This window comes from Pecten maximus, chromosome 13, assembly GCF_902652985.1.
Source record: "Pecten maximus chromosome 13, xPecMax1.1, whole genome shotgun sequence".
Lineage (NCBI taxonomy): Eukaryota > Metazoa > Mollusca > Bivalvia > Pectinida > Pectinidae > Pecten > Pecten maximus.
This window is the reverse complement of record NC_047027.1, coordinates 2,659,555-2,668,602: the sequence shown is the minus strand read 5'-3', so window position 1 is coordinate 2,668,602 and position 9,048 is coordinate 2,659,555. Positions and strand designations below refer to the sequence as shown.

General features: G+C 39.0%; 1 long non-coding RNA gene across 1 annotated transcript; it reads left to right on the top strand.

Moving 5' to 3' along the window:
- Positions 1-2,844: 2,844 nt before the first annotated feature.
- On the top strand, positions 2,845-8,078 carry LOC117341286. Its single transcript, XR_004535604.1, has 6 exons — positions 2,845-3,924; positions 5,558-5,636; positions 5,969-6,060; positions 6,625-6,686; positions 6,991-7,222; positions 7,551-8,078. It is a non-coding gene; the product is annotated as an uncharacterized LOC117341286 (long non-coding RNA).
- Positions 8,079-9,048: the final 970 nt, after the last annotated feature.

Here is a 9,048-nt window from a genome sequence, read left to right as displayed (position 1 = left end):
CTTTAAAAACTCATCCATTCCTCTGCTCACCGGTATATAAAAGTTCATTTGTATTAAAAGGGCCGTTATCAAATATCGACAGATCCAATGATCTTGGCCTCTCACGCACAGAATATACATAGTTTCTACAGCGGCGAGAACTTCTATGGTAAGCATACATGAAAAAATGTTTATTTAGTCTATCGTTAGACATATTCAGAAATCTACCCCATTGTCTATAGACAGATGTCCATTGACGTACAATAACCGGGGTCCAGCCCATATCTCCGTTCACAGCAGCATTTGGTGCGTACCGACCCAAGCCTAAAAATATCGGCATGCCCTATTTTGTACAGCATTGATACAACTATATTGTCGAGTGCCCCATATTGCAGCTGCATAGTTTACAATAGGCCATACGGTAGCGTCATACAGTTTGGTATATGTTTTATAGGGTAGGCCACCGAATGCCTTGCTTTTCGCTATAAGTAGACCTAGTGCCCTATTTGCAGAATTTGCTACACATTTAGCAGTTACAGTATAGTCCAGATGCTCTGACAAAGTTAAGCCCAGATATATGTACCTATCACATAAGTCCAGGGTAGTGTTACCGCATGTAAACGTCGTCATGGTCTGTGGAGTTGATTTAGTTCTAAAATGTACCACACCAGATTTAGTACCATTAACAGACATCTTATTTGCTATTGTCCACGTATAGAGACCATCGAGGAGTGTTTGAAGGTCACCTTCACTTCCGGCTAGTATCACTAGATCGTCTGCGTCTAAGAGCGCACACATTTTCTTCCCATCAATGTCAAGGCCGGTATCAAAACTATCTAGGTATGTGATCAGGTCGTTGATATAGATGTTAAACATTAAAGGAGACAACAAACATCTCTGTTTTAAACCGCACTTAACGTCGAACCACTATGTACATAAACCGTTTACACGAACACAACATCTGACTTCTTTATAAATGGATACTATGGCATTAAACATACGTCCGGCGACACCAATATCCGCCAATTTGTTGTAGAGTAACGCTCTATCCACCGTGTCGAAAGCCTTGCGGAAGTCTATGAAAGCTGTGAACGTCGATTGTTTACTCAACTTCCGGGTTTCTATAGTAGAGGTCAAGGACGATAGATGATCGATAGTCGACCGACCATTCCGGAAACCGTTCTGCTCGTCGTTTAGGACATTGTTGTCTTCCACCCATGTTGTGAGACGATTGTTTAAAACCCTGCAATATACTTTGTATACAGATGAGGCTAGAGTAATACCCCTATATCCCAGGGGGTCACATGGGTCAACCGTTGGCGATTTAGGTACTGGTACAATAATGCCTTCCTTCCATCTATCCGGAATAATACCCGATTTAAAACACCAGTTGAATAAACAGCACAATATACGTATAGCTGCATCATTTTTAAGCACCTCCATCTAATTATTGTCCAATGTCCTTGAAAAGTGTTCATATTGAAAATTGAGACACTACTGAATATGTCTATATAACTACAAGCTCTAAACTGAACCTAAAGTCACATTATACAAGTTAGAAGTCTTTCCTAAGAATATTGACTAGAAATATCAGCTATCTGACTGTTATTGACACACTTGTACTTAAATGAACCAACAATAACTAAACTAACAATAACAAAAGGAACCTCATGGTCCCATATGGCATGCGGGGGATTATTGTGCCCCTAATACACAGCAGTGCCATATTATTTACACTACCTAATGTTAACAAACATAGTCATTGAGATACTGAGGCTTCTTTTCTTCACGCCTTGGTCTACCAACGCTTGTACTAGGCTGATCAGGCGGTGGGGACACCTCCGGCTGGCGAGCTGATCTCGGCTCCACATATGGACTGGTTGGATTTTTATGTTGATCTTCCATAGCTTCCTCCTCGGGGTGGATTTCGCGTGCTTTGAAATCAACCTTTTTGAACCTCGACACGTTTCGTGTGATGTTGCCCGATACAGTTACCATTGGCCCTTTCTTGTTTGTCACCATACGCGGGGTTGGATCGTACACAGTTGAAAGTTTATTTTCTTTAAAATCATTCTTCACCATCACTGTATCACCAACTGATATGTCTCTGTGCTGGGCACGGTTTCTGTTGTCTGCATAGGACGAAGCACGATAGTTGGTTTGACTCGTTTCTCCTGACCTGTTCATCTACCAATGGCTCAGCTGACCTTTGTCGTTTAACCGATACTTCTGGTAATTGAGTCTTCCGTTCGCGTGAAAACATCAGACGGTATGGGCTGAATCCTGTCGATGTATGCGGTGTAGCGCGATACTGAAGGAGAAATTGGACTAATTCCTGCTTCCAGTTCTCCCCTTCGATATACTGCCCTGCAGGTATGGCGCAAGAATTGTACCTGCTGCCCTCATTGCATGATCGTAAGAGGCGACTAAACTTGGGATCTTATCTTTTCTCTTCTTTCTTAACAACTTTCTTCTTCCTAATGTCTCCCTTGACAATGCCTCACTTTGGCCTTCAGTTGAGCGTTCGCCGCTGTGAGGAAGGCTTTGGGTTCTGTCCCCTGACCGAGACATACCAGAGTCTTTAAAAATGGTAGTTGCTGCTCCTGCTTAGCGCTCAGCAAATTAGGAGTGGGACGACTGGTTCGGCCGTTGTCAGTATAATGTGACCGGGTGGGGTGTGCTGCTGGGTGTCTTCGGCAGTATGCTTCAGTGAGGTAGCACTCTAAATCGGCAAACGATCTGGCCTATCACAAGGAGACTTGACACAACTTTCTTCTTCCTAATGTCTCCCTTGACACTGCCTCACTTTTGGCATTTAGTTGAGCGTTCGCCCCTGTGTTGTTACAATCCCGCGGTCTGTATGTATTGATAAAATTATATCAACCTTACATTTAACGGTAATTTACATTAAATACATGCCTTATATAAGGTGTATATACATTTTGAGTAATGTATGGCAATATATAACAAGGTAAAGTCAATGTTGTTTAAGTCCACCGATATAAATTGTCTGTATCCTCACTATAATATTTGAGGAGTTTGAGTCTCCGTCCTCATGTATCTAACACTAAGTATGACCACAACACGTCATCCTTCTGTATACCTACTACTCACTATCGTCCTTTGTTTGTGTGAAGTGTTTTATGTACTTCCCCGCTCCATTGTTCTATTGTTTTCCTTGTCTGGTCAGCAATAACAATATTACCCTTACTGTCAAATAGAACTGTATGAGGACCAAACGTATCTGGTGTGATCGACTCCTGTACCTGTTTCCTCCCCCCCGGTAGTTGACTAGGGAATGGAGTGTTGGGTTGTACACAATGATACGTTTATAATCCACTACGACAGCTATGTTACCTGTAACACTACATTGTGTTATTGACCGTACTCCCCATACCCCCTCCACAATGGCTGTATGTAACGCCTGACAGTCTACTGTGTACATCACCACATTGTCCCCCTGTCTATTCACTGTACCCACCACTACCCGATTAGACCCTCCCTGGTCACACAGACTGTATGGGCGACCCTCTGTAATGAACCTTGTGACTGGTGTAGATAATTCACAGATAATCCTCTCCATACAACTATAATATTTTATCAAGAAATCGTATCCTACGCTAGCACATATTTCAATAATATTATATTTCATGGCTTTTCATGAAATCTGAATACTGAAATATACATTTATATTGTGATTTATTCGACTCTTTGCTATTGTCATATAACATTTCAGCTCACTTGTCCAAATGGAACTCAATGCAAAGGGCTTCCCAACAACTCCGGTGGCCACCTGAGTGGACGTGAAACGGTCAGCTCCTGATAATATAATATGGTCTAGTCCTACTTGGCTCACCATGAGTTGCTTGGTTTTCATCACAGCATGATTACTTTCCTTGGATAATGGTCAACTACTTAAGCCGGACCTAGATGAATCCTTAACGGGTAAGCTCCGTCCTACATACTCGTACATGCATACCAGTGGTCACTACTCACGCCGCCATATTGTGCTAGTATAAACTGTGTACACTCTGCAAGAACTATTTTTTCTGCTTTACCATCTACTGCCATACTTCGTATTATTCATAATGAATGCGGCTATCAAGAAAAGTATTAGTACTATCAATGCTTTCACGGATCCTGGTGTGATTGGCGAAGTTGTTGGTCAACTCCTTATCAATGACCTTCTGAAGGACACGCTCCTCTCAAAGCTAGGAATCCCAGACATTCAAAAACAATTATCTGATCTCAATAAAAGACAGGATGCTCTTGAGCAATATTCTCGCAGAAACTGCCTGAAGTTCCGTGGTATTCCGGAGAAAGCGGATGAGTGCACTGATACACTTATAATCGAGGCATGTAACTGCCATCTTGGAGTAATGGTCAGCGAGACTGACATTAGCCGGTCTCACAGGGTAGGTCCGAAATCCGACAGGTATCCCAGAGACATTATTGTAAGGTTCATTTCCTACTAAGTACGAGCCTCAGTGTACACCTGCCCTGCAGGTAGGGCGTAAGAATTGTACCTGTTGCCCCCATTGCATGATCGTAAGAGGCGACTAAACTTGGGATCATATCTTTTCTCTTCTTTCTTAACAACTTTCTTCTTCCTAATGTCTCCCTTGACAATGCCTCACTTTTGGCCTTTAGTTGAGCGTTCGCCCCTGTGAGGAAGGTTTTGGGTTCTGTCCCCTGGCCGAGACATACCAGAGTCTTTAAAAATGGTAGTTGCTGCTCCTGCTTAGCGCTCAGCAAATTAGGAGTGTGACGACTGGTTCGCCCGTTGTCAGTATAATGTGACCGGGTGGGGTGTGCTGCTGGGTGTCTTCGGCAGTATGCTTCAGTGAGGTAGCACTCTAAATCGGCAAAAGATCCGGCCTATCACAAGGAGACTTAACACAAACACGCCGCAGCCTCCCAAAACACACATACGCACTCACCACACGCATGCATGTCGCACGCACGGGAGGCCGTCCTTAAATGACCTTAGCTGTTAATAGGACGTTAAACAAAATAAACCAAACCAAACCAGTGTACAGTGCCAGATTTTCACTTTTTGACAATTCAGCGAAGGCCAGTAACAAATCATCTCCCCTACATGTATCTGAACGACCTGTCTATAAGTTATTTATCAACGAAGCGCTCACAAAGCAGAGGGCTGAAGTGTTTAATAAAGCCCGTTATCTTAAATCATCTGGGGAAATATCAGGTACATGGACTAACGACGGTAAAATTGTCATTAGAAACAACAACGGGGCCAAGGCCCATGTTACACATCTCGGTGAACTCATTGTGCTATACGTGTGTATAAAAACAACATATGTGTGTGATTCGATTACATTTGTTCGTACAAACAACATCTAGTAATTGACACGTTTTAAGTATCTGTTATAACCAAATTTGACTTGCAAATCAAAATAATTTTGGCCAATTTCATTTTCTTAACATAATATAATCGTTTACCATTCAGTGCAGCACCATCATGTTATTGGCTATTCCAATCACCTTCCGTCTGTGTGACCATATTAGAATCGATTTATGAAGACAGTTCTTATTGAAATATATACATTTTTTTTAGACACTGATATGTGCTAAATGCGGTAACTGGGAAACAAAGTTCAGGGAGGAGACACGAAAAGTAGATGTTCTCAAATGCAGTATGTTTCTATTTTTGTTTATAAATTCATTTTGTTAAATCATTTTTGGTCCGATTCAATTGAAAATTCCAATTGAAATCAAAAGGTGATCAATCTTGTCTCGTGCCTATTGTAGTGTCATGATGAAACTTTGCACCTATATTGATCTTTATAATGTAACTAACCTGATTGCACATGGCAGTTTAGATTTTAAGTTAAATGAACTGTTAATTGGAAATTAATCGGTACATATTAAATAAAATGATAAACAAATTTCATTCAAATATGATTTATAAAAATATTTCAAACATTCGCAATCAGTTGTACTTATTGCTTGATATCTGTCATTTCAGAACTGTCCGAGGCATTCAAGGAAATTCAAAAGTAAAAAGAAGAAAAGCAATGCGAAACCTCTGATTCTGGCAATGCGAAACCTCTGATTCTGGTAAGGCATTCTGCAAACAGGAATGGAAAATTCATTAATTAGCTCAGCGTAAACTCATCATATGTGCTGGATTCAAGGTTAAATTATACATCCTTGAAGCTCACATCAGGAAAATCAGTTATTCATGCTTATCAAGCAAATTGACAAAATGTTTCTGATTTTTCTTATTATTGTAATCATTATTGTATTTTGAACATGAATGAATTTCTTTGAGTAAGCACCGATATGTTAAAAAATGTGAATAATGATAAAAAAATATTTTCCCCAATATCTTTACTTACAAACCCCAATTGCCCCTTTGTTTCAACTATTTATTTAGTTGCCGGGCCGCGGTGGCCGAGTGGTTAAGGTGTCCGACACTTTATCACTAGCCCTCCACCTCTGGGTTGCGAGTTCGAAACCTACGTGTGGCAGTTGCCAGGTACTGACCGTAGGCCGGTGGTTTTTCTCCGGGCACTCCGGCTTTCCTCCACCTCCAAACCTGGCACGTCCTTAAATGACCCTGGCTGTTAATAGGACGTTAAACAAAAACAAACTATTTATTTATTTATTTTTTATTTCCAGCAAATCTATTGGCTTTGCCAAAACCTGGAGTTCTGATGGATGATCTTGCGAGCAAACACAAGGTCAGTTTCAGGGCATCTTTCCTTTTTTTATGTTATGGTATAACAATGGGGAAAAAGGCTACAAATAAATGTCTTCTTGTGAAGCCAGTTTTGATGAAATTTCCCCTACTGGTACATTATATATATATATATATACATTTATATTTTAAAATTTCATTTATATTTGTTGTTTTTTCAAACATGTTGAAATATCAATTGTTGGTATAAAAATGTAGCAGATGGTTGGTGTACTCCAGAAAAGTTTATAATGGAATGAATTGTTGGTCTCTTAAGTAAATTCATTATCAAAATTTATTTCTCCCAGATGGTAGAGCTGCAGGTTGGTACATCTGTGTACCTTTATGGGCACGACCTTACGGAAATACAGAAGATATCAGACCCATCAAAGATTGGCGCCTCGACACATGGATGCCGGATGGCGAAGTAACTTATGAACAAGTTCTGGTCAAAGTCGGATTTACTTGGAGTAACTATTTCCACCAATGGCCACCTAGGAAAGAAAGTCCTCGACCAAAGGATTGTGAATGCCATCAAAGGTAGATATGAATTATAGAAACAAAGGGAAAACCTTCGACACTTTCATTTCAAATTAAAGTAAATGTATTTAAAGTTCACATAAATTGAAAAGTTATAGTCTATGAACATATTTATCAAAGTGAGAATAAATAACAAAAGTATATCACAACTTAACAATTCCTGTTAGTGACATTAAAAGATAATTTCAAAAACTGCTCTCAATTTCCTTTTTAATTTGAATTAAATTAATTTTGGTAGTTACCTATTTCAATAATTAAAAGGAGAAAAAAAAACACCTGCAAGCTAATTTATTGAAACTTGATTTTAAATATTAGTTTTGTTTTTCAGCATATTGTGTTACCAAGACTGTGGCAACAGCAGGACAGATCAGACAAGACATGGCCAGCAAGATATCTTCACTGAACGCAAAGTGAACCCAAAATTTGTGAATGCCAAAAATCTATGAACTTTCATATCTAGTGTTTAATACTTAGCACATGACATTGGTGCATGAGTAAAACAGTTTAATTTGTTAATATGTATGTTAAGTTTTAAATCTAAAGATATTTTGATTATTATTTTAGAATGATTTGTGTTACATTACATCCATATCCAGTGTCAAAAACCCGAGTACATGACGCATTGTATAGTTTTATTTATTTGTGTTGAGTTTGGGGGAAATAGTAGTAGGCTAATGACCATGGATAATTTAAAGATATTTTGTTAATTTTAAAATAATTCGTAATGCATTAAGATTTATTTCACATCTAGTATTTAAAACCTATGTTGAGTTTTGAGAAGATGTTTCAACATTTTAGGATATTCTTTTATTTGATTTAGAATGAATTAAATGTTTTTATTAGAAAAAAGTATTATTTGAGTTTTTATTACATGATTTTTATTGATGCTGCCAATCATGCTGCGATGAAGCATAGTTTAAACATGCTGGGATCATGCTTCTAAACCATGATGGGATCATGCTGCAAACCATGCTTCCTTAAAGCATAAATGCAGCATGATCCCAGTATGGTGACTATATTTTAGATTATGTTCATGCTGCAACCATGCTGTGCTGTAGTACAATCGCAGCATGCTTAAAGCATATGATCCCAGCATAATTTGCATAATTGAAACATGCTGCAACCATGCTTAAACTAGTAAGAATATATAGGGAGGTAAAGTGGGCATCATGCTGCAATTCCATGCTGCATTCATACTGGAAATTCATAAGGGTATGAACACTATTTGATTCTACCTTATTTGGGTCTTGATAAGATGACTTTTTGTAATTTTAGTGAATTTGACCATTTAAGTTTATGGCCCCACCTATGTGGAGGTCATCTAATGAAACATGTGCATACCATTAAACTGTCATTGAATTCCAATAGAAATTCAACAGTTTTAGTCAAAATTATGAATTCCCTATATAAACCATAGTACAGTTTAACCCTTCCACAGGGGCATACGTGAGACCCCAGGGTCATGAAATTTACGATTTTGATAAAGACTTTCAGACCTTTCTATCTGTGAAAAGTATCTGTTTCTACCATATCTGGGAGTTGAGAAGATTTGTGAAATTTTAGTCAATTTGACCATTTTCGACCCCGTCCCTCAGGCCCCTAGGGGGTGAAGATCATGTAATTTACAATTTTGGTTGACCTTTGGCTTTAGAAGCTTCCTACTTAATTTCATTGAATTTGGTGCAGTGGTTTTGGAGAAGTTGACAATGTAAATTGTTTACGGACGCACGACGACGGACAAAAGGCAATTAGAATAGGTCACTTGAGACTTTGTCTCAGGTGACCTTATAAAAAATTTGATTTGATAAAATTGTACTGAACAAGGA